Raw genomic sequence first — 27157 nt, 5'->3', positions numbered from 1 at the left:
GATTGACATTCCATTTATAATTTCTTATGAATTGACCTCTTATACATAAATCAAGACTATAGCCTATGAAAGTATGATTTATAGGACTGTTTTAGTTTAGGCATACATAATCTTCGGGAGGCATATGCACAGCATAAGCCTTCCCAATATAAACAGAATGATACATATATATGTGTTGCATATGTATGTATAATTATATATATCCCACATACACACATATATTATTTTATATATAGCTATAAAAAAACTCTCTCACTGGAAAACTAAACGTCGTCAAAATGTATTGCCAAAAAATACAATTAACCCATTTATTCATTAAATTCTTATTTATGTGTGTTTTCTTATCTAGTTATTTGCAGTAGTGTGTTTGCCAGGGCATGATTGTAATTTACTTCCATTCCATCAGAGATCCATGATCCATAATATCCTCACCTATGTGAAGCCACATTGAATGGTATTAAATAAAGCCTAAAGTGTGGGACCCAAGCCACAGAGGGTACACAAGATAATCTATGTGGTAGACTCCATGGGGTAATGGAAGTTAGGAGGGGAACCATTTTAAAATCAGTCTGCACATCAGAGTGGAGCCAGTCCCAGGCTGCAGAGAACAACATTTCACTGTATTTATTTATATGGTTACCTTCTTTTTGTGGCAAATAATATCAGTTTTTCATGTATGACAGTAATATTTAGTTTCCTTTTTGGCTTTGTATATGTAAAGAAAAATATGTCAATTTAAAAAATATTTTGTAAATAATTGTACAAATGGTATGCAGAATGGCAAAAATTATGCAAGTTATATGCAAATGACTGATGGATAAAAGTCTGGGAGTCAGAGTTTACCACTTAATAACTGAGTAAACTTGAGGCCGGGCGCGGTGGCTCACGCCTGTAATCCCAGCACTTTGGGAGGCCGAGGCGGGTGGATCACGAGGTCAGGAGATCGAGACCATCCTGGCTAACACGGTGAAACCCCGTCTCTACTAAAAATACTAAAAATTAGCCGGGCGTGGTGGCGGGCGCCTGTAGTCCCAGCTACTCGGGAGGCTGAGGCAGGAGAATGGCGTGAACCCAGGAGGCGGAGCTTGCAGTGAGCCGAGATCGCGCCACTGCACTCCAGCCTGGGCGACAGAGCGAGACTCCGTCTCAAAAAAAAAAAAAAAAAAAAAAAAAAAAAAAAAAACTTGAGTAAGTTACTCAGCCTCACTTAAAAATAGCCCCAGCAACATCAGGGCTTTTGTCTGTTTAAAGGGGAAATATGCCAGATGAAACATAGCCGATGCGTAATACATGATCTTTGTAATAATAATAACTGCCTTTATTACTATTAACTACCATTAGTGAGACGGTGTTTGTGAAGCATGAAGCACAGAACCTAGCCTATCATAGATGCTCAGCAAATATGGATTATCAAGACAGCTGCCCTCCCAATAGATCTGTAAACACAAGTATGATTCATGACTCAGTGTCAGCTGATATTTATCTAAGGTGTGAATGGCATGTGGTGTATTTTCAAATGTGAACTTAAAGATTGTTGTGAATGATTGGTATGACATACAGAATTCTAAGTAAATAGTGAAACAACCTTACTGTATCAGCAGTGTCTGGGAGGAATGGGGCCAAAAATAAAACCCAAAAGTTCTGTATACAGAAAGCAGCTTCCTGTCATATAGAGCACATTCTCTAACGTCTACTGTGAAGAAATGGGCTAAATATTAATTATCTGTCAGTGTGGAGTTATAAACTTAAAGGTTGAAACTGCATCTTCAAGAGATTTCTAAAGTCCTTTTCTAGACAGAATTATATATCAGGAAATTCAACCACAAATCCAAAACAAATTGAAATGCTTCTCAGGAAAAAAAAAATATAAGTTAAGATGGGCATCCTGAGATGACTAAGAAAATAGACCCTGGTCTTATATAGAAGCATGGTAAATGGTTCTATTTATAGGATCCCATCTCAATACCCTTATGAGGACAACAAGAGGAGACAAATGGAGTTAGAAATTTGCTGGCTTAAAGGAAAACTGGTGAATCAAGGAAATGCGAATTTACCAAGACAGAGACCATTCCTAGAGAAAAAACAAAACAAAAAAAAGAAACCGCTAGGCGTGTTTGAAGCTTGGCTGAATATGGACATAATAGCAAGTCTGCCTCTAAAACTGATCAACATTCTGCCAGTCTTGTTTTATTTAACTTGCATGTGATTTGGGGAGGTGAGGGGAATGGGGCTGGAGCATTTCAAGCAAATCTCAGACATTGTGTCACCTATAATGACATAAATGCTTCAATGTACATTTATAAATGATAAATATTATTTTACATAATTACCATGTTATTTTTCACTCCTAACAAAATTTACTGAAATTCCTTAATACCATCTAATACCTAATTCCCCAAGTTGTTTCAAAGATGTCTCCATCAAAGGATGATCTAAATCAGGATTAAAACGTGGTCCCCCGCCTATAATCCCAACTTTGGGAGGCTGGGGTGGGAGGATTGCTTGAGTCTAGGAGTTCAAGACTAGCCTGGGCAACATAGTGAGACCTCATCTCTACAAAAAATTTAAAAATTAGAGGGTCACTGTGGCATATGCCCGCAGTCCCAGCTACTAGGGAAGCTGAGGTGGGAGGATCACTTGAGCCAGGGAGGTCGAGGCTGCAGCGAGTCATGTTTATGCCACTGCACTCTACCCTGGGCTAAAAAGCAAGACCCTGTCTCAAAAAAAAAAAGATATCCACAAAACTCATTTGAAGTGACCATGGAATATATACCATAGATCATACTGCTTCAACATGCTCCTTTTGTTCTTAACTTCAAACTTCGGTTGATGTAGTAGGTTTGTATGAAACTTGTTTGAGGGAAATTAATTGGACCAATCACAAAGCCTAAGGCCAGTCTACAAATGGACCTGGTATTCCTTGGATGGGGCTTAAATCCACCCCCATCTGATGGCTTTCTGCTTGCAGACAAGAGCCACAGCTGAATCAGAATCCCAAATGAGCATGTTCCCCAAATTGCACTAGCAGATTTTCCACATGACTAGATTTTCTTTTTAATTTCTGGAAAGCCAAAATATTTTTAGCCATCTGGATTGGCTGCTTTTATAATACATCATGCTGTTATTCTTTCTCCGCTAATGATTTAGAGCAAGGGTTGGCAAACTGCAACCCACAGGCCAAATCCAGGCAGCTGCATGCTTTTGTAAATAAAGTAAATAAAGCTTTTTGGCACACAGCCATGCTCATTCATTACATATTGTGTATGGCTGCTTTTTGCACTAAAATGGCAGGGTTGAGTAATTGTGACAGAGGCTACTTATAGTAGCACTGTGCTAGGTGCTGCATAATATAGTGGTGAATAAAAGTGCTTGTAGTGTGTTTGCATGCATCAGTCATTCTACATGTTTTTGGGGGAGTCACTGAAAGGCAGTGTCTCCCCATATGTGCTGAAATAGTCCTAAGTGACGACAGAGTGACCACCTATTTCTTCAAATTCCCTACCATTGTATTAATACACGTTTCCAGACAAAGGTGGCAACAAATGTTATTTATGGACTAAAAGCTAAAAAGGCTCTTAGAAACCTAACTCAATCCCTTCATTTCTCAAATAAGAAACTGAATTATCCAGAGATTCAGTAGTTGACCCCTAATCAGTCAGATGACTCCTAGCAGAGCCAGAGCCCCTCTTTCCATATCTAGAATGATTTCTACACTGTGGCCAACTTTGTTAGATATCCGTCGCATCCTCTCTGGGCTAACATTGATTAATGAAGCAGATGAGAGTAAAACAGTTTAGATTATTCCCTTCCAGAAGGTTTGGATACATTCTCTCCCATTACGCTCAGATTATTGATCATTCCATCTGATTAATAGGGTCTTCTTCTAACTGAAGACATTGAGGGATATAGCAAGTTGTCACAGATATAGTTTTGTCCATCTCTATCTTCAATTTGCATTAGCAAAATCCAATATTGCTAGAAACCATAATAAATTATTGCTTTGTCTAACACAAGAAAAATTCAATGAATTAAGAAAAATTTGAGGAATATCTATAGACTTCATATTTTATTGAGTTCCTAATTTTATACTTTAGATAAAAATTGAGATTCACTTATTAATCTTTATTCTTGATTACCAATTGTCATCTGGCTGTACTGCATAATAGGGGACTGGCTGTTCTCCCTCTTTATTCATTAAGTCCAAGTTGAAACATCTGATCAGTATTATCAGGAGGCCTTATAGGCGTAGTGGCTCCATAGAGGTTCCATTCCCAGAAAATGCTCAAAAACTCTCTTAAATCATGAGATTTTAAGAAACATGGTGATTGCATTTTAGTACTATACCTATGTATTTGAATTTCTAAATGGCTTTGCTAAGACTCTAGGTATAGAAAAAACACCAAAATTTGAAGCCACTTTTAAACCAAGATTACAGAGTAATTATATGATAATTAAATGGTACTATTATTTGAATGACAACAAAAGCGGCCATAGTGCATTAAAAAAAGGACCATTCTTTAAAAACAGGATTCCATCTGGAATATGTCATATTCACAGGCTTGCTTTTATTTTCACTCCCTATAAAGTCTCAAAATCTTACCCATTCCCAGGTAATGTACCGTAATAGAAGTTTCATCAGCTTCTTCAAGTTATCACTGCAACACTGCCTTTGTTACTTTTAGGTCTTTACTGGTATTTTTAAAATTATACTATATATGTGTGTGTGTGTGTGTGTGTGTGTGTGTGTGTGTGTGCATGTGTATATATATATAAAAAATAAGTTTGTCAGTGATATTGTTTGGAAAATAATATTTATCTTAAAAAACTATATTTTAAAATTTATCCAGTTCTTGGATTTTGAAATTAATCCTTTTGAAAAGAGTCTTAAATACCAGATTACCACTTAAATGTATTTCATGAAGATCAGAGGTTGCTTTATTCAGGTAAGTGAGGGTTTCAATGGTAAATTCAACATTTTTAGCAAGTCAGACTTTATCCAAAACAATACTACTACACATGAGATATTTGTTTAGAAGTACAGTGTAGCAAAAAAGGAAATTTTTTTGTCATAAAAGCAACAAATTTGCATAGCAAGAAATCAAATAATATATAAACGGTAAAAGGTTTCTTCCATAACCCTTCAAATTCTCAGCCACAATTCTCAGAGATAACTATAGTTAACAGCTTCTTGTATGTCCTTACAGAAATAGTGTATTCATATACAAGCATATTTTTGATGTCTTAATTTTTAACAAATAGAATAATACTAATTTATTTTTCCTTTTTAAGCTTAATAACGTATTAATACCTTGGACATCTTTCTATCTTAACACAGCTAAAACTATAAGTCTATTTATTAAGTCTCCTATAGATAAATATTTAGGTTCTCTGTTTTGGTTGGAATGTTGAAGTGAAATATATGTATTAGATAGATATAGATTTCACTTTGCAGAAGTGAATGAGTATAATAGGATAACTTTTAAAAAATATAATTGCTGGGTCAAGATATATGTGCATTTAAGATTTGACACACATTCCTAAGCTGCCCCCGGAAGAATTTATACCAATTTATAGTCCTACCAACAGTATGTAAGATGGCCTATTTCTCTGTACCCTTGACCACACTGCTTATTCAACATTTTCATCTTTGCCAATTTGATAGGTGAAAAAAATCCCCCTTCTTTTTGTTGTCTTACCTTTGAGTAAGTTGAGTATCTTTCATGTTTAAGAGCTGTTTTTTTTATAAACTAGAAGTTTATATCTTTCCTCATTCCCATTTTTCTTTGCATTATTAGTCATTGTCTTCTTGATTTATAATATTTAAATATTTATTTATAATTAAATTAAATACTATTGATCTATAATATTTAAAATAATAAGATTTTAATGTTAAGAAAATTAGCTACTTTTTATTATGGGTGTTGGAAATATTTTTCCCAACTTGTTCTAGTTTTTGCCATACAAAATGCTTTAATTTTATGGATTTAAATTTATTATATATTTCCTGTCTGGCTTTTGTGTTCATTGCGTTGCTTAGAAATAATTTTATCAAACTTTCTCATTTTCTTCTAGTACTTTATTAGCTTTACCCTTTAAATATATGTATCAAATCATTGTGCTATCTAAAGAAAGGAGTGGTATGGCCTTATTTTGTTTTCAAAATGATTAGTCAGTTGTTCCAAAACCATTTGTTTGAATTATTGGAGTTTTCCTCTCTAGTTTGAAAAGCTTTCCTTTATCATATACTAAATATCTACATGAGTCTATTTGGATATTAAAGCTTACTTCTGGACTCTGCTGTTTCTTATGTTGTCTATCTATGCCAAAAAATCTCGTTTTATTGCTGTAGTTTTACATTTTAATCTCTGTAGGAAGTAGTCCACTCATCAGAATTCTTATTTTTAAAAAAATTTCAGTTGAGCCTTTATAACTTAATCTGTATTTTAGTTTATTTTTTCATACAGACTTTTTCTAACCAACTTGTCAAGTTCTAAAAAAAGGAAAGAAGAGAGAGAAAGGGGTGGGGAGGGAGAAATTATTATTGTGATTAAGATCACTTTTCACTGATCAATTTAGGGTGAATTAGTAACTCTACAATACTAAATATCTCTACCCGAGCTGGTTCCTATTTATTCAGGTTTTATTTTTAGAAGTAGAATTTTGAAGTTTTCTTTATAAATCTTAACTTTTTTTTGCTAAGTGTATTTCAGATATTTTATATTATTATTTTTTGTAAGTAGAATATGTCTAATTTTATCTACTTACAGGACTATTTTATCAGCACTTTTTATTGAATGGATCTTTGGCACCTGTAAAAAAAGATTGAGTGGCATTTTTCCTCTGACCTAGTACTATGGTTAATTAACAGTTTTGCTATTATTGAACCATCCTTGTATTATTTGAATATATTCTATTCTATTAGGATATATTGTAACTATCCTGCTTGGATGTATTTGCTAATGTTTTAGTTAAGAGCAATCCCAAATTTTCAGAACAAGCAAGAGCCGTATCTGTTTTATTTACTTTATACGCAGCACATAATGCCTAGCCCTGTGCCTTAAGCAAGAAAAATTCTCAATAATCATTTGTGAAAATCAGGGTGGTTCCATGATTCACTTGGTTTGGTTTTCTCTTAACTCTTCTGGCCTGCTCTAGAAAGAGAATTTGTGACTAACAGCAATATAAAGACCAAGGAGTTAGTCGTGTGAGAATGCATGCAAGTTCTTTGAAAAATTCTTTGTGTATTCACATGACTTTATTGATTACTCATGATCTTTTTGGGTCCTTTCTTCCCTGTTTTGACTAAACATGTTTCTCTCCTTGGGCAATCTTCCAGACATCAGCAGAGACATCTCTTACATTAACAAGCCTAAGTTTTCAGAACAAGCTGTTCTGAAATATTCTGAGGCATGGCTAGGGTGTCTGGTCTGAACTAAACCCATGTGGAGCTTAGGGAAGAACTTGAGCCTGACTTGGCAAATGCCTGAAGTTGGGTCAGTGGCCACAACTTAATTGGCATAGCTAAATTACCTAACCAAGGTTCCAGGGAGCCACCCAGGAGCCCCACCAGTATAATTCCTAGGCACCTTTCTTTTTCCCTCACCCATAAGATGAAAGTGAATTTCATTCACTCTTCCGCAATGGTGAATTAAATCTTGTCTTTTGGTGGCCCTGGGAGCATCTCTACTGATGTCCCTGAAGAGCCCAGTGGGCTGAGTGTGCAGGCCAGTTCTCTAAACAAAGTCATATGTGAAAACCAGAAGAGTGAAAGAAAGCTATGACCAAAGGTTACGTTGTGTCAAAACAACTGGGATGACTGATGACACAAATGAGCAGTGACTAATTATGACCACTCCACTCACCTGTGGTTATTCTAACACTCCCTTGGTGTTACAATAACACTGCATACAACTTCTTGCATACAACTATGTTTCTTTCTCCAACTTTTTCCCATGGCTCCTGTCTTATGGTTGCATAATTGACTCAAAATCTTCAAAAAATTCCACATATCCCATTTTCCTCTTCCTAGTATTCCATGTTTCTATCTAATTAGCCGCTTTGGGGCTTTTCTTGTGGAAAGTTATATCTACTGCTTGATTTTAGGCAATACCTAGGGGGCTCTTGTACCCAAACACATCATACTTCAATTACACTGACTTTCCAGTTGAAAATTCTATTTCAAATTAAATTGAATATATTGTTTTGTATTCCTGATTTAATAGGTAGGAGCATATTTATGAAAATAAGATCAAAACACTATTTTGTTTTATGTTGACTCTCATAGCTTAGTAAAGGGGCAGTTGATACTGCTGATTAAATAAACAAGATAACCTAATGCAATGTTAATTACCTTCCTCTCTGGTGCAAGTACCTTTATAATATAAAATACTGTGAAATATAACTGCATTGACATCTGTTTAGGGACTATAGAAGCTAAGTCTTCCTCCATATGGCCAGAGTGAAATGCATTATCGAATTGGTTATTCGGATAATTAAAGTTGCAAATGACTCTTACAAGGAACTTGCTGATAAACTGGTGAATTTACAGCCAGAGTAATTCAGTCTTAAAAGCTACAGTTTTGGACAAGGATTATCATCTACTTTGACTGTTCTTGTGGCTCATGTTAGCTGAAAAATTCCAACATTTTACCTCACCTTGTGGTACAGAGACTTGGCATGGGTCCACTTCTCATGCTTCCTCCAGCATCTTTAATTTAAGCAGGAACCACAACCAGCAGATGATCTTTCCTATTGAATCACTCCTGCTTCAAAGATGAGGCCTTGCTGTGCAGTGCCAACTTTCACTTTTTCCACATTACATAATCCTCTTCTGTTACCCAGCATTTCCATGCAGCCATCATATAAGTGGAACCAGGAGGGTGGTTTGGTTAATGCTTCATATTGATATCGATGGGCTACAGAATAGCAGGTCCCTTGTTGCCTAGCAACCAAGCAAAGAGCCTCAGCCCACTGACCTCAGTACGAGTACCACTTGCTCATATGCAGCTCCACAATTGAGTGGATCGTTGCCTCATTCTCGATGATTCCCAGCCACATTTAGTGCCTTCATCCCATCCTGATGAGGCTTCTGATTAAATGCAATGATTGCACTGTTGTTGTTTTTTTTTCCCCCTAGTAGTCTGAAATTTAATCATGTGGCATACGCTAATCCAAATGCCCTTATTTACTAACTCTGTTGTCACTGACTCTGGGACCAGGCAGCTTGACTGATGGAAAATGAGATCATTTGCTCATCATCCTAAATAGATGCATTAAAATTAACTTGGTACAGTTTTTCTTTCATTTGTTATCAATTCTCTTTCATAGTTTTCATCAAAGTTATGTTTCCATAACAACAGCAACAGTTAACTTGATTACTATATGCCAGGTACTTCATATATGTTTTCCTTTTTTGATCATTACAACAACACTATGGGAAAGATATTAATATTATTCCATTTTTATATAGGAGAGCTGAAGTTTAGTGAAGTTTCTCTGTTGAGTCAGGCCCATAACCTAGTTAAGAAACACAGCTGTGGTTCAAACCCAGCTCTACCTGATTCCAAAGCATAGGTTCATTGTATTGCTTCAGTAGATTAAGATTCAATGACAAAAATTATACACTTTTTCTTAAAAGCTCATCCTGCTTCCCAAATCCAAATTGTTAACATTAACAGTTTTCAAAATAGTAAATTAGCAATGACAACTTGCAATCACACAATGTTGGAACATAGCAGGTCTCTCATTAAACTAGAAGACTACAAGGGATTGCTGCTAATGTGTTGTTTTCCTCAAGATTCAACCAAAGAAAATTATCTGATGAGAGTCCAGATACGTATAAGAATAGTCATCAGTAACATTTCCCAAGTGTTTACTCTGTACCTACTCATCAAAACTAGCCTCTGACATGGGTACTTTGTTATCCACATTAAAGATGAATTAATTGAGATTTTACTTGGAGGAAACTCAGACTCTGAAAGCAGCTCCTCCTAAGCTACACTGTCAATAAGCAATAAAATCAAGGTTTAAGTCCAGAGTTGTCAAACTCCAAAGACGGTCTTTGAGTTGTTTGGATTTACACATCAGAGAAGAAAACAAAACTACTGGCAGAACACTTTGACATTGTTCAAAGAGAGAACATTCTTAACACTCTTGAATTAAGTATGTAGCTACAATGTGTTGCTAATAATCATAACAATTATAATAACTGTAGGGACTAACATTTGCCAAGTGCGTAACTGTCTGGACACCCAACCCACTGCTAAGCACTTTCCCCACATCATCTCACTTGAGCCTTGCAGCCACCCTGGGCTATAGGCACTAATAATATCCCCGTTCTATAGTCAAGGAAAAATGAATTGGTTCAGGGTTGTAAACAACTAAATTGGGATTAGCATCCAATCCGTCCGGCCCAAACTCCAGCTTTCAAACTTGACACTCACTGCTGCCAAGTGTCAGCAGATCTGTGGGGAACCAGTCACCCCAAGGAAATGTGAGAATATTTTTGGCCCTTTCTCCTACTGAAACGTCACTACTCTCTCAAGAATACTTTTGTCCATGTGTATACACTTTGGTACTCAGCTTAATATTGGAGGAAAGAGAGTGCCTCTGTGGATAGGAAATGGCCAGAGAGAGGCAGCCCATACTTGTTTGCGTTAGCCAAGGAGCGGGGAAATTCACATCGGGCAATACCATGACTTTTGCTGAAGTACAGAAATGAGTGAGAATGAGAGCCAACGAGACAGAGGGAGTTACACGCTGGACTGTCTACCCGACTCATCTACAACACACAAGTTGGCAGGCACTCCCCGATCCAGTTTAGTGATGCCAAATAAAATATCCAAACTGTGCAGCTCTAACTGAGCATCCTTATATCTCTCACAAACCATTATGGTTTAAAGTGGAGGGAAAATTATCCTGGGAATGCTGGCTCTGTTACTGGGAAATCATTTGTGCTTGACTTGCTGAAGGACACTTCAAGATCCCAGAGCTACAATGCCAAAATTTATGTTCCAATCTTTCTGTCCCTGCTAACTAGAAGTAAGAGAGTAGAACAACAAACAGTGACATTATATCCCAGTGGCCAGAGGATGCCCTTTTTTTACTTTGGTTGGCTTGGGATGGGGTAATCAGATAGCCAAGCTTATTAAAATTGTTTGAAACAAAACCAAAAATAGTTTCTGGGTGAGATCTAAGGAACTCCCTTATTAGTTAAGTGTATAAGGTTCACTGCTTGGACTTGGTAACATCTGTTTTGTTGCTCAAGAAATTTTTATGCTTACTACTGGTTCCTCCTTACTGATGCAAGACAAGTGCTTTCAAATGTGCTCCTTGTTTCATAGGGGTTCCAGGAAGATGCTTAAAGAGCATCTTTGGGGTCAGGGGTGCAGAGTTTAGCTCCAGAACAGCTCCTCTTCTCTGTCTACTGAGGAATGCCTGTTGTTTCAATGCCTTTCTTCTGATAAGAGCACCCTCATTTTCTTTTTCTCTTTTTTTGAGACAGAGTCTTGCTCCGTCACCCAAGCTGGAGTGCAGTGGCACGATCTTGGCTCTCTGCAACCTGCAACCTCCACCTGCCTGGTTCAAGCAATTCCCCTGCCTCAGCCTCCCGAGTGTCTGGGATTACAGGCACACGCCACCACTCCTGGCTAATTTTTTTGTTTGTAGTAGAGTCAGGGTTTCACCATGTTGGCCAGACTGGTCTCGAACTCCTGACCTCAGGCAATCCTCCAACCTCAGCCTCCGAAAGTGCTGGGATTACAGGCATAAGCCACCGCGTCAGGCCAAAAGCACCCTGATTTTCTTCTAGAAATCTACAATTCCTTGTCCCTGTGTCTCAAGTAATATGGACTCCTGTGAACCATGCAGGGATAAGTGTAACAGAGACTTGGGTCTAACAACCAGAGCCTCTAATCCATGTAATCCCAGAGGCAGTTCAGGGAAGGGCACTTGACCCGGTTGGGGTCAGTGAGTACTGGGTTTGCTCAAGCCCCATTTTAGCCTCTCTCCCTTTCTAGGCCTGTGATATGTCTAGTGTCTTGGATTCCTCATTTATAAACTAGGGATGGTGCTATCTATACTTAGAATGGTGCCTGGCAGGGAGTATACATTTTATAAAATATGAGCTATTATGTATGAACTGATGAGGACAACTTCATCGCTCAATTTTACTAGCTTCTTCCTGATTTTTCCATTTAGCAATTACCCAAAATGCCCTTTATAACATCTCCTTCCTCTCAAACAAAAATAGCAGCACCTTCTCATGATTAAGCCAGCCAGCCACCCTCTCTACCCACTCAACTTATTCCTGGTTCTCATTGCGCGCATGAGGGACCTGGAGGAAGTTTGCCTCCTGCTGGGCATTTGATGCTCACAACACCACACTGCCCAGTGTGATGATTCTCTGTCTTTCCATCCACCCCTACTCTCAGGATGAACTATTCCATTTGTAACACCATCATGTGGTTATAACCAGGGTTCTATACAATGTTTACTTCTCTGGGTGAAATTCCACCTCTTTCCAGCATTACCCTGAACTTACTTTAATTTACTTCAGTTTTGCCTTTTGCTCATTTTCCAAATTATCCCCCCTTTTCACACCAAGCAAGATGATGGGCCCTTAGTTTTGAGTTCCCTGAAAGAAACTTACAGGGCAGAAAAGTCAGCAGCTGAAGACAAGGGCTCCTCCTGACTTGAAAAAGTTAAAGCTCTCTGAGGGTACGATCTTAGGTATCCTGAGACAAGAAGATGGGGCAGACAGAGAAATGCCTTTGAAAATGAGGCAAGAGAAAGGAGACATGTCTTTGAGCCTGAAAAAGGGGAAAGTCATCTGGCCATGGAAGAGCCAAATTCAGTGCCACCCCAAAGGAGTTGGAATGGGAAGTCTGCCTTGTACAACTGAGGAGACACAACCCTGGGCAAAGGTTTTCCAGCCTTGTTCCCATGCCATGAGTGGAGCACAAAAGTAGGGAGACTACAGGACCTTGAGAGAACCAGAGGCCTGGATACTGAGGATATTAGCAATAACCATGATGAATTGGTGATTGGGCATGATTTTAGGCTTCTGTGTTATCCAAGGGGGAGAGAGCCCCAACAATGATTGAGCTTAGCCTTCCTGCCATGCTGGCTGGTAGGATGGGCATGGAGAGTCTGACTTTAATCAAAATAAAGCATAGTAAAGAAATGAGATCATCTTGTACACTCAAGTGTGCACTGAGATTGATACCCCACAGATAGCAATCACAACTTGCTGAGAAGCACCAATATGTGTGAATACGTCAATCAATCCCTCATCAGAAAAGGACCCCATCAGAAATGTGGACCTCCCAGAACCTCTGTGAAGTGAAATATTTTTATCTGAGGTCACAGGGTTAGCCCTCAATGTGAGTAAGAGTGTGATCGCCAAAATATCTCCTTTAAAAAAATCACTTCCTTAACCCCAGGAAATTCATCCATCATCGTCCATCTGGAATTTTCTGAAGCCAAGCCCACCAATCAATGTCAAAACCAGAATGAGAGGAAACTTTTTGAAGATGCACCCTCCCATCCTCTCATGTCATAGGTGAAAAATGGCTGGCTTTGTTTTCTATGCTTGTAAAAGGAAAAAAAAAATCAAGGCAGATCATGATGCTTAATCTCAAGTACTCTCATTTCCAAACCCCTTTATAGTCCCCAAGTTGTGTCAGCAAAGTGAGTTGCAACCTCATTAAAACGCCACACTCAATATTTTTTTCTCATCCCCTAATACTCCAATCCCTGGCTATCGGCAGACAGTAAGGAAACTCCCCAGTCCCAAGGATTTGGTTTAGGTTTATTTTGGCCGGGGAAGGAAAGGAGAATTAAGAAAAAGAGGAGAGACTCAGAACAACGCCTGGCAATGCGGAATCGCAAGCGCTATGAATTCAGGCAGTCTCTTCGGCAGCGCTTTGGGTCTTGCAGCAGGCAGACAGGCGGGCACGGTCAAGTGCCATTTTGAAGGAGAGATGTGACCAGACTGAAAGAGCGCCCATTAGCCACCGAGTGCAGGAAATGAAACCTGGTAACCATGCAGCGGCTCATCCCTGAGGAGAGGGGGAACGTGCCCCCCGCGTGACTCAACCCAAAGACAATTATGGAATGCAAATATTTAGAAACTGTAGGGTTGTTTAGCTCTCTTCAGAGCACCGAGCGCACCCGCTGCGTCCCCAGCTCCTTCCTCTGAAGGAGTCCTGCTTCTGAAATTCCCTGACCTGCAAGGATAAAAGGAAAGAACCTCTCAGATCGGGGTCTTTTTTTTCCCATTCTGTGTTTATAAATCTCTGTCAAACATACATTGTTTTCTGGTCATAGATGTCCTCTTAATGCAGGCAGGTAGTTTTGTGTACGTGAGGAGTTACCAGTATTCTGGTAACTCAAAGCATGGGCTTCCTTGGGAAGGAATTTGAGAAGGAACAAGAGAACAGGAAAATGATTAGAAACTTTCCACTTGATGTACTTCTGGCCTTGTAGACACTGCATAACTCTCTGAAAGCAGAGGATAGGTTTGAGCCCCTTGCATCTCCAGAAGAGTGCCTGGCACAGCGCCTGATGAATGTCAGTTGGGTGGCCAGCCAGACCTCCACATGGCAAGGAGCACTTAGTAGGGCTGGAGTAGAGACCAGGTGGCAGCACTCTGTGGGAGGAGGCAGCTGCCCTCCTTAAGGTCACTGATTTTCCTCTGAGCACTGCTGTGATTTTTTAAAGCAAATACAGAATATTAAAACTCTGCATAATTAAGGGTTTACTAAAGGAATATATAATAATCCTAATATGTAGCTAAAAACTACAGGAATTCATAATGCAGCTAGCTGATGCTCTGGGGTTACTCAGAGATTTTTTTTCCAGTTAAAGTAGAATAGAGAAGAAATTGTAAAATCAACCAGGAGTCATGAGTATCAATCTTGAACTTACACCAATCTGTGCCTCAGGCCAGGAGCTCACCTGTTTTGTATCCAAGTGTGGAGGAGACAAAATGAAAGCAGGGGAAAATATCTAGCTAGAACACCTGGCCACACAAGCCTGAAAAACATGACAAACTTGTGGCTAGAGGAACAGTGGCTCCTTCCAAAAGTTAGAGTGATATGTTAAGTGCTGAAACCAAATGAAATCCATTCATGGGCTCACTGACCAGGTTCAGAATGGGTGATTGTCCATCATATGCAGTAACTCTGACAATTGTTTGTGGCAATTACACCTCTACATCCTGCCCTGCCTACCCCATCTCCCCTACCGTCTCTGACAGTAACACACTTTCCTTCCAGCCTTATCTGTAACTCGATGTGCCTGGTGATCCACCGTCCAGTGCGCATTATAAATCATGTAACCATAAAATATGAAACGTCAAGATCATTGAGAATCAGGGTACACGGTACTATGTGACTGTGTCATACTGCTTTTTTAAGTCTCAGAACTGACAAGCAGTTAGCTGACTTGATGAGATGAAAATATAAGGTTTGACTAAAGCACAATTCCAGGTGTGGTCCGGAACCAACAACGTCAGTCAGCATCACCTGGGAAATTGATAGAAATGCAAATTATCCGGCCCTGCCTGAGACCCACTGCATCAGAAACTGAGGATGAGGTCAGCAATCTGTGTGTCAACAGATCCCACAGGTGAATCTGATGCAGGATAACATTTGCGAACTAATGGACTAGGAATAGAGGCTGATTATTTAAGGGACCTAATATAACTTCCTAACTCAGTGCGGCCTTCCGAGTGGTTCTGTAAGAGCCTGCTTCAACAAGGCTTCATTCCTTCCCTTTTGAAATTGTCTTCAGAGACTAGGACCAGAGTGGAACTTGTTTGTTCACGTGTTTTCTTCATCGGATGGCCTTTTATAAAAAGCCGAGTCACATGGCTTGAGATTTGATCCATCTCTAAATGACTTTTGTCAGTTTTTCAAACTCACATTCAACCTCAGAGGACAAAGGTTTATTTCGTTGAAGGTGTTCAGAAGAATGTGCTTCGGGGGATTGTCCGCAGGTGTGTTTACTGTGAATTTGAGCGCCTGTTATGCCCAGTCTTTTCTCTGGATTTGTTAAATATAGCACCCCCCTGGAACAGTCTGAGAATGTGGCTAGGTAACGATGAGGACCAAATACAAAATAACAAAGGACAACCTGATATACCAGGAGACACCAGGTTGTGGGTCAGAGGTCAGATGGCACCAAGAAAATAGATGTATAAAGTTTCCAGGACAGCTCAGCTTGCATCATTTGGATTTTTTGACGGTATTTTCATGATGAGCCATGAAACAGCTGCTAGATTTTGACGGAGATATAGCAATGCAGTGAGGGCAAAATACCACATAGAGTTTGCAGAGGAGTTTAAGAAGCAAGATGTCACAAAGACTAATAAAACAAAATTCCACTCTGTTTACTATGGCCATCAACACCTAGTTTTCCCATTTGGCCCGCATAGTGTTTCCCAGTGAAATGTAGCTTGTGCATAACTGAGGTTTGGGAAATATTAAGAGGCTTTAATGATCCAAAGCAGCTCCAAGCTATGGGAGTCAGACAGTGGCTGGATTTACACATAACTCATAGACGTCTTCACAGAGCTCCTGTAAAGCAATCCAAAGTGCCATATTTAAAAAAAACTTCCTCATGTGGCTGTCCGCTCCCATCCGGGGAGCAGCCAAGATGTCAAAATGACGAGAGGAGAGGTTTCTGTTCTGATATTGACCAGAAGCCTTGACTAATTTCTTTGATAGTCCAATATTTATGACTTCATCAAAACCTACAACTAGGTTTTTTGAAGCAGTAAGTTATTCAAATTTTATATGTCCCATGGCCCTATTTCCCATTGTGGGGAATATTAGGAGTAAATGCTATTCTAAGTCAATTAGTGAAATAGAATAGCAATAAAAAGAACAATTAAAGAACCATTGTTCTAATACCTTATTGTATTTCACCTGAAGGGCCCCCAGCAAGGACTAATAAAGAGAGCAAATTCAAATGGGATTTGCCAATGTATTGGTCAGAAATGCATTCAGCTCCATTAACAAAAAAGCTGACAGTAGCGTAAACACATAAGGAAGTGTTTGTCTCACATAAGAAGCCTGTAGAGAAGCAGTTTGGGGTCAGAAAGATGCCTTCAAGAATCCAGATTTTTCTCTTATTGGTCTTCTATCCTTGTCTTGTGCTTTTGGCTTCTGATGGCATCAGAGAAGTACCTCTAACATGGCATATTTCAGGCAAAAGAAGAAAAGAGGAGATAAAGTACTAGCACATTTCTGCTTACAGCTCATTGGCAGAACAATCACGTGGCCATATCTGGCTGTCAAGAAGCCTAGAAAATCAGGTTTTAAACTTTCAAAACCTCTGAAAGAGAGGAGGAGGTTGGATCAACTAATCTAGGGTATATTATTGCAAACAGCATAATAAATAGCAGATGCCTGGATTGATATGTCCTAATGCATTTCAGCAAACATTGTCAAGGGCCTACTCTTGTTAAAGGTTCACATGATACAACGTGATAAAGACAAAAATAACACCAAGTGTATAAGCAAACCCTTTTGTCTTGCTGGAGGGGTGAGGGAAGGCTTTATAGACTAGGTCAGCGCTCCTCAAGCATTCATGTGCATTCAAAACACCTTGATATTTTGGTAAAACGCAGATGCTGATTCCATAGATGTGGGGTGGGGCCTGAGATTCTGCATTTATAACAGGCTCCACAGAGATGCTGGTGCCACAAGTCTGTGGAGCACACTGTGAAGAGAAAGTGTTTAGGTAACACGTAAACAGAGCTGAAGGCATGGGTAGCAATTCACCAAGTAAAACAAAGGAGGAGTATACCCGAGGCTGGGGGAACAGCAAGCACAAACATACATGCATCCTCATCTACGCAGGCCTTTGCCACACTCTCTGTAGAGTATCTTCTTTTACATATGTGAAGGTATTCACACGCATATGTGAATGGATGTTTGGATAGATACAATAAGTAGATATTATATATTTTATCAATTGTGCTATATGCTCATGGCTGAGTGGCCAAGCAAATTCTCAACCAATGAGGACCCTACCACACTCTTCTAATACAATTTGTTGGTTTTTGTCTTCTGTGACTTTTCCTTCTGCTATTTATGTTGTGTTTTAGGGAACAGGTTTCACTTATAATGTTTGGGGAAAAACTTCCAGTATTAGTGCTGGAGCTGTTTGAGGAAAGAGGAAGAGAAACACCACGTTAGATCTTAAAAAGCAAGGTTTACCACAGAGTCACTTCAAGAAAGTGGTTAAGGACACAAACAATAAAGAGCATTCCTTAAATGTTATAAAGCCTGTCATAAGCATGACTGGAGCTTGGGGTGACTGACTAACAGTTGTGTGACCTGTGGCCTGGAAAAAACTATGGCCAGAGGGATGTTGTGATTTCAGAGGATTTGACAAAATTCAAAGAGCCATTGCTAATGCCTGATGCTAGAAATAGCTCTTTGGGGAGATTATGCTGACATGACCCCATATGTGGTTAGTTCAGGTAGCATTTCCATTTCCAGGAGCTAATCCCCCATACTAAGTGAGCAATGCCTTTTTGGGCACATTGAGAGACCAGCAAGTAGCCTGATGTTCTAGAGCACAAGACAAGAGGAGAGGGGTGGTAGCAGATGAGTCTGGAAAGTCAGGTTGGTTTAGCTATGCTGAGGCCCCCCTGCCCTCAGCCCATGGGCAGTTCAGAACTACCCAAGTTCATAAATGAGGGAATAACATGGTCACACTCAGGCTTTAGATAACTTTGTTGGCAATGCAATGGATAGATGCAGGAAAAGTGTAATGGCTAAACTGAAGTTAGGCCAGGTAGAAGGAGAGATGATGAGAGCCTGAATTAAAGCAGTGGCAATAGGAAGGGAGACAAAGAGCAAGATTCAACAGTTATGTCAAAGGTAGGCTCAGTTGGGTAAAGGAATTTGTAAGACGTGTGCTTGAAAAAAAAAAAAAAAAAGAGAATTGAAGATGACTCTAAGACCAAGGTAGCAACTTGGATGAGCGTAGTATATTTTTTTCATTTACATTTGAAAGCCGTCAGTTGTTCATAGGCCCTCCACACCCATTTGCCTTATTCTTGGCCATTTCATGTATCTGTGACACCTGCCAGAGTCTGAAAGCTTTTGAGATTGAGCTCAAGAGTTCTGGCTGAGCCAACAGGTTGAATAATAGTGCCTCCAACTGTGAGAATGAATACAGAAGAAGATCACGTCTGCAGGAGGAAGATAATTCAGAGCTTCACCAATAGAGAGGAGAGTGATTTGGCACTCATGGGTTGAGGACTAGCCTGCACCTTGATTCACTTTTTCTGTGACCTTAAGCCAGTTCTTTTGGCTTTTCAGTAGCTATAAAGCAGAAGAAAACATCCACCGCCCTGTGAATAACTCCCCAAAGCCACTAGGCTCATAATATTGATCCTGGCCCAGTACACACTAATCAATGTCATCTCTCCTCTTTATAGGCAACTTTCTGAGCCCTCATTTCCCTGTGCACTCAGCTCTCTAGACTGAGAAACTATCTGCTGAAGCACTCCCAGTGCTTCCCCAGAGCAGTGTTGCCTGTGAAATCAAAACCAAGAGGGGAAGAAAAACCAGTCTGGGTGTATCAAGTTTCTCTGGGACCCACCATTCAATTCTCAGTACGCAAGAATTTTTAGAAACAGTCCAGTGTTTATTTTCATGGTTGCACTAAAGACCTCTGGAAATACCATAGATAACTACAGCACCAATAACTATTTAATTTATTACATTTGCACATTCAGATGGAAAGAAACAGATCTTGGCATAAAGACAACAACAAACAAATGTAAATTACAAATCAGACAGTCAAATTGGAAATTGAAGAAGAAAAGACTCAAAATCTACCTTCTGTTTTTCCATTCCCATGTAGTATTATTAGATCCTTTTATGTTTTATTTCTGCTAATCTGATGTCTCTCTTCAGTAAATGAGTTTTTCTTTTTTCTTCTTATGCATTCATTTTTCTTTTTTTTTGGAATAAGGCACTGGGGCTAGTCCCAGGGAATACAAAGATCAAATAAGGCCCTGCCTCTAGTTAAGTCATGTTTTAATCTTGTGTCTTGTGCAAAGTTCAAGTCAAAACAAATTTTAGAAGACGAATTTAACCTATTAAATGTTGCAAAAACCTCTTTTAAGCTTATGCTTTTTAATGAGGAATTGGGAATAAACTAAGCTGAAAGTAGAAAAAAATCAAGTTCTATACCATGTACCTTCATGATTATGCCATTTGGTCCCCAATTATCTCCCATATCCATTTGTTTCCTCAAGCTGAAGCATCTTCGTTAGGTCATGCATAAGTATAAATAACTAAACTGAAAGCCCACAGGTGACTTTTTCTTCCAAGTGGCACAGCTACAGTTTCCCTCCACCTGCTAATGAGTAGTCCCAGTAGGTTTTGCTCAACCCATGGACTTCTATTTGAAATCAGAAGAGTGAGGCCAGGAACAGTGGCCCACAACTGTAATTCCAGCACTTTGGGAGGCTGAGATGGGGAGATCACCTGAGGTCAGGAGTTCAAGACCAGCCTGACCAACATGGCAAAACCCTGCCTCTACTAAAAATACAAAAATTAGCCAGGTGTGGTGGCAGACGCCTATAATCCCAGCTACTTGGGAGGTTGAGGCAAGAGAATCACTTGAACCCAGGAGGTGGAGGTTGCAGTGACCCGAGATCGTGCCACTGCACTCCAGCCTGGGCAACAGAGCAAGACTCCGTCTCAAAAATAATACATAGATAAATGAATAAATAGTGAAACTAGTTCATTTTCAGTTTCCCAAGACCTTAAACCTGGTCCACGTTACTATCTACTCTCACTTAGACCAACATCTAAACCATTTAATTAGTGTCTTTACTTTCCTCTTGCTCCCTGCATCCTATTCTCTACACTATAAACAAAGTAGTCTTTTGAAAGCACCATCTAATTTCATTAACTCAGTGCCTACAACGTATTGTGGCTCTTGGGGTAAATACCAGAATCCTTAACGTGATGTTATACCCAGCAAGATCTACCTACTCCAACATCTCCATGTTTGGCTTATATTGTGCTTCTCTTTCCCCTATTATTTGTTCTCATAGCACCATATAGCTCTCTTTGAAACCCTTTGCAAGGTATAATTTTAGTTAATTACTTGATGACCCTCATTTGATAATAAACAGCAGGAGAGCAAAGACCATGTCTATTTTGGCTCATAATTATATTCCTGGTAGCTAGCTTAAAGACTTGCATACAAAAGGCTTTAACTATGTTTTCATTGCATGAATGAAGAAATACGTAAATGGTCAATTGTTTTCTCAACCACTAGGTACTGTTTTTAGTAGTCAGAAAACATATTTAAGGGATGAAAACTATGTCCATTTCATACAATTCTACAATAAATATTACCTTCTAAATGTCATGGCCTTGGTGGGAAGTTATCAAGGGAGTCTGTAAAAGGATACATATTTCTACCTTTCCAGAAGAAAGAAGGGAGAGGAAAAACATAGTTATGATCCATTATCTCTGAAATTCTCTTCAATTGTCTAAATGTCCCAGTTTTTGAATGAATCCTTAACTCCCTAGAAAAGTACTGTGTGTTCACCGGGGCCTGTCAGAGGGTGGGGGGCAAGAAGACAGAGAGCATTAGGACAAACAACTAATGCATGCAGGGCTTAAAACCTAAATGACTGGTTGACAGGTGCAGCAAACCACCATGGCACATGTATAGCTATGTAACAAACCTGCAAGTTCTGCACATGTATCCCAGAACTTAAACTTACAAAAAAAAGTACTGTGTGTTTTATTTATAGAAAACATGAATTTTGAGGGTTTTTAAAAAATATATAGCCAATTATTTTACAAATGCTATAGAAAACATTCTTGTTTGTTTCAATTTTATTTACATACTGGCCCACCCTTTATAGCTCACTAGTTGTCAGACATTGGACCACAAAGATGGATAAGATATACCCAATGTTCTTGAAAAGATCTGAGCCCCACAAGGCATGATTGTCTCTTAAACAATACTAAGCAGTAAGAATTGCAATAGAAATGTGCATATGTCCCAAATGAGAAGGAACTGATATACCAGGAGAGTCTAGAAACTTATTTTGAGATGTATATGATCAGTACATCCAAGAAGTTTATAACACTTGGCCATGCATAGTATATACCAAGTGAAAAAGAATGCCCTTTCTTTTGTGTGTGTAAATATTGTGTCCAATTAAAATTTTGTCTGAACAAGATCTTTCTTAACCTTTGATTCCTGTGTAACTTCCATTGTCCTGAATTGTTTTCTTCACTTCTGATTTTTGACTCTTGTTACCAATTTTGTCTATGGCAGGGGTCCCCAATCCCTGGGCCACAGACTGGTACTGGTCCATGGCCTGTTAGGAACCATGCTGCACAGCAGGAGGTGAGCAGCAGGTGAGCAAGCAAAGCTTCATCTGTGTTTACAGCCGCTCCCCATCACTCACATTACCACCTGCGCTCTGCCTCCTGTCAGATGAGAGGCGGCATTAGATTCCCATAGGAGGAAGAGTTCCTATTGTGAACTGCACATGCGAGGAATCTTGGTTGTGTACTCCTTATCAGAACCTAATGCCTGACAATCTGTCACTCCTCCCATCACCCCCAGATGGGACCGACTAGTTGGAGGAAAACAAGTCCAAGTCTCCCACTGATTCTACATTATGGTGAGTTGTATAATTATTTCATTATATATTACAATGTAGTAATAATAGAAATAAAATGCACAATGAATGTAATGTGCTTGAATCATCACAAAACAAACCCCTCCTCCTTGGTTCATGGAAAAATTGTCTTCCACAAAACTGGTCCGTTGTGCAAAAAACTCTGGGGACCACCGGTCTAAGGCATTTTCCTTCAAGTGACCTCCCAGTAATCAACCTTGACTACGCTAACAACTTTGTCTCCTGCATCATGGACAGAACCAGTAAATAGACTCCTGACCAGCCCTGTATTTCATCTATCCCTCCAACCTAGGCAAGACCTGTACATGTATTTTTTGTAAAGAGGGAGATAGATGTGAACACAAATAAACTTGCAACACCAGCAAAAGCAAACAGTATGGTGGTATGAGAGGCCACATAGCATGTACTTGAGAGTATGCATTATGTGTTCTCGAGTAAGAAGTCAGATGCTATCTCTTATTAGGTGGATGAATTGAAGCAAGTTACTTAACCTCAATCATGAATGACAATAATAATGATATCTATCTCATAAAGCAATAGCAAGTATTAAAGTAAAGAATTTAGGTAATACGCTTAATACAGGGCCTGGCACCTAAAGGACAAAAAATAAACAATAGGCATGAGAATGATTAACAAAGGAATTATAAAGATGTGTATAAAATGCTGCAGGAAACCAGATCAAGTTATGAGTGACTCTGCTTAAGAAGTTCACTGAAGGAGAGACATTTGAGCTAAACGTCAAAGAGTAGAGAGAAGCCAGGAGGGAGATTGGCAAAATGATATTCAGAGACAGGAAACATCACAAACTAAAAATAAATGGTAGATTTGAGGCTTAAGAGACTACAGAAAAATATAAATGATAAGTTTGCTTGAATCAGGGGCTCAGCTCTGGATAACAGAGAAGAATCTAAACTAAGTCTTGGAGATATTTCCTAGAACGGGTTTCAAGGTGATGGCATAAATTGTATTAAAGTCGTTTGTGTGTAAAGTATATGCCATTAACAGCCTTGACTTCACAATATGGAGTTGTTATTAAAAGCTCACTCTCTTCTTTGAAGACATTTATATGGAACCGCTAAGTGTTTTTACAATCATGATTATCAGCTACTTCTGTTGTTGAAAATTCCTCTTAACATTTTGCTGACCAAAGTGCACATTTTCAGGGTCAAACTATAAATTCAAAGATATAGGCCACGATTCCCTTGTTTACTCAGAGGCTATGTCTGGGCTCTGGAGAGACATTCTTCTAAACTCTCCCAAAAAGACGCTTTTGGTCATCACATTCAAATAGAACATTCTTCTTGAATCTTACTATTTTATGTCAATGTCTGTCTCTGTCTCCCCACACCCCCTGTGCTGGCCCTTCTCACTCTTTTTGTCAGTTCGAGCTCTTTCATGATTGGCACCCTCCCTGTGAGACTTTGAACAATTTGGTATTTTGCTTACGTTTGTTTTTAGCCTCACATATGCTATGAATCACCCAATACTTTCTGCTCCATTACTACCAAGCTGACATTTGAAAAACACAGTTTGCTATTTTATTTTCCTCTCCCATTATTCATTCGGCCCCTCCAAATGTATTTTTTTTTTTACACATGAACCCAGTGCTAAAAATACGCATCAGTTGAAGGTTCTGCCAAAATACTTAGTGAATGAGTAATTCAACTTATCCAAGACCGAAAGAAGTATGGGGGTCCTCGGAAATGAATGAACCAATTTGTCTGAAACCTGACTTCATTAAGACATAAAAGTGTGACTATATGGGATATAAAGTCACTGAGTCAGTCTGACATTCAATGTAGACCTCATGTCAGCCTTCAGGAATTGACATCCTTCCCCAAATATTTCAGGTTCAGCCAATGCTCTTATTCACAGCACAAGCATAGTGTGACCCCTGTGTTCTTTTTTAAATTTCTTTATAGCTCTTCTCTTTATCTATGTTTGTTTATTTTCTTGTCTGTATCTCTCATCTAGAATGTAATTCTCTGAAGGAAGAAATGACTTTCTGTGCTGTTTTCCCAGCACAAAATGAGTGCCTTGAACAGGGTAGGTGCTCAAATTTGTTGAATCAATTTTCCCCCAAAGTCCAATAAGCCCTATTAATTCCTTTTTTAACTTGTATTATTCCTAAGAATAAAATAATAACAATGGTTATAATTCATGACTCCCTGCTACATGGCTAGAACCGTGCTAGCACACTAATAGAGCTATATAACATTATCCTGTGTCATCTCCACAGCTTCTCTGAGTGATCAATACTTGTACCTCATTTTGCAAATTTTGCAGACTATTGAAGCTCAGAGAGGTGAGGTAACTCATCCAAGGTCACATAGCCCAGAAGCAAAAGCTTAGGCCTTAAGTCTTGGACTGCTTTACCAGTTTATCATACTGCCACTCCTTGCCATCAAGCGCCATGTATCTTCGTCAAATAAGTCCTTTTTTGTTGAGTCTGGATTGGAGCTAAAGAAAGGAGTTGTCAGTGTGAGTGGTTTGCTTCCCCTCTTCTCATATGTTGCAGAGCGTTAGGGATGATTATTCACTCTCCTGCTTCTTGTCCCTCTGGCTACTTCAGTCCACCACACCCTTTGGGAAAAACAAAACAAAACTGACCTCTTTTCCAAAACTCATCCGTCTTTCCCAGTTATACTTCTTTTCTTTCTTTTTTCTTTTTTTTTTTTTTTTTTTGGAGACGGAGTTTCGCTCTTGTTGCCCAGGCTGGAGCGCAGTGGTGCAGTCTTGGCTCACCACAGCCTCTGCCTTCCGGGTTCAAGCGATTCTCCTGCCTCAGCCTCCCGAGTAGCTGGGATTACAAGCACGCACCAACATGCCTGGTTAATTTTGTATTTTTAGTAGAGATGGGGTTTCTCCATGTTGGTCAGGCTGTCCTCGGACTACCGACCTGAGGTGATCCACCCACCTTGGCCTCCCAAAGTGCTGGGATTACAGGCATGAGCCACCGTGCCCAGCCTCCCAGTTATATTTCTAAGCAAATCTGGGGGGATTCAAGCTTCACAGTAAACTCCTACCATCAAACTAGATCATAAGCTCCCCCTGCTCCTGAGGGATTTCACAGGCCACTGGAAGTGTGTGATCAACTGCATCAAAGGTGGCTGACTCTCCACAAAAACAGCAAACCAGGGGAAGGACCGCCCTTGTATGCTCTTTGCCGTTTTCCTTCTGGATCCAGTTCCATGCCTCTGCCTGGGACTTTTAAAGATCTCTGGCTTTATTTACTCTCTCCACTTCATCTAGTGAGCCTTGAGTCATAGCCACCAGCCATCCAGATAAGGCAACCACTTCTTTCTTCTTTCTTACTTGCTTGCTTTTGTGCTTTCTTGCTTTCTTTCTTCTTTCTTTCTGTCTTCCTTTCTGTCTCCCTTCCTTTCTGTTTTTCTTTTATTTTCTTTCTTTTCTTTTCTTTTCTTTTTCTTTCTCTTCTTTTTTCTTAGATTTTACAATTCACTGAATTTCCCCTGCATTGATAGTTTATTTTCCAGCAATATAAACTCCAGATCATTATTCAAGTCTCAGTAAATATAACTTCCTCACAGTACCTTCTGATTATCCAAAGCAGAATTAATGTCTCCATAAAAGTTTGCACAAACTCTACAATATCACTTACCACACTGAATAAATAGCTATTTACCTGTCATCTACCCACTGTAGACTTCCAACACCCTGTGATCAGGGATTCCATCACATTAATCTTTCTACTCCCCACTAATCATCTGCCATTTAGTAGATGCGCAATAAGTGTTGAGTGAGTTTTATGTCCACACAGGTTATTCATCCTCTGTTGGAACACTTCTAATGACAACTCACTATTTCAAGATCCAGTCATTTCTATTGTTGCACAGATATAATTATTATAAGGTCAAAGTTTTTTCTTACATTGGACTGATCTCAGTGTCTCTGACATTTCCTCTTTTGGTTCTGGTTTGGCCCTCTGGACCCACCCAGATGAAGTTGGCTCCTCGTCAGGGATTTAAAGACAGTAAACGTGCCCTCCCTAACTCTTCTCTCCTCCAAGTTAAACAGCCTGCTTGCCTCTAGTGAGGGCCTGCACATGAGGGCCTGTAAATCTTAGCCATCCTGGTTCTTCTTCCCAGGATAACCTCTAATCATCAATATTCCTTTGAATGAGGGTTACCATGTCACATCCCAGACATGGAAGCAATACTGAGTACTATGGGATTCCACTAAGCTGGGCACTATACTTTTACAAATAACCTTAATAATATATTTTTGGGTATTCTGTCAGTTCTTTGGTCTTTTTTTTTTTTTTAACAGTGAGGAAATCAGATTTCTACTGAATCCTGCTACAATTAATTTTGTAACCTTAAAAGTAAAACTTTATATTTGTCAGTGTTAACAAATCTTATTTATTTGGGATTTGGGGGTATTTAGGTCTAGAAGACTGAACTCTGAATATAATAATAATTTTGCAGTTAG

This window comes from Gorilla gorilla, chromosome 4 (assembly GCF_029281585.2).
Source record: "Gorilla gorilla gorilla isolate KB3781 chromosome 4, NHGRI_mGorGor1-v2.1_pri, whole genome shotgun sequence".
Taxonomy (NCBI): Eukaryota; Metazoa; Chordata; class Mammalia; order Primates; family Hominidae; genus Gorilla; species Gorilla gorilla.
This window is presented reverse-complemented; position numbering follows the sequence as displayed.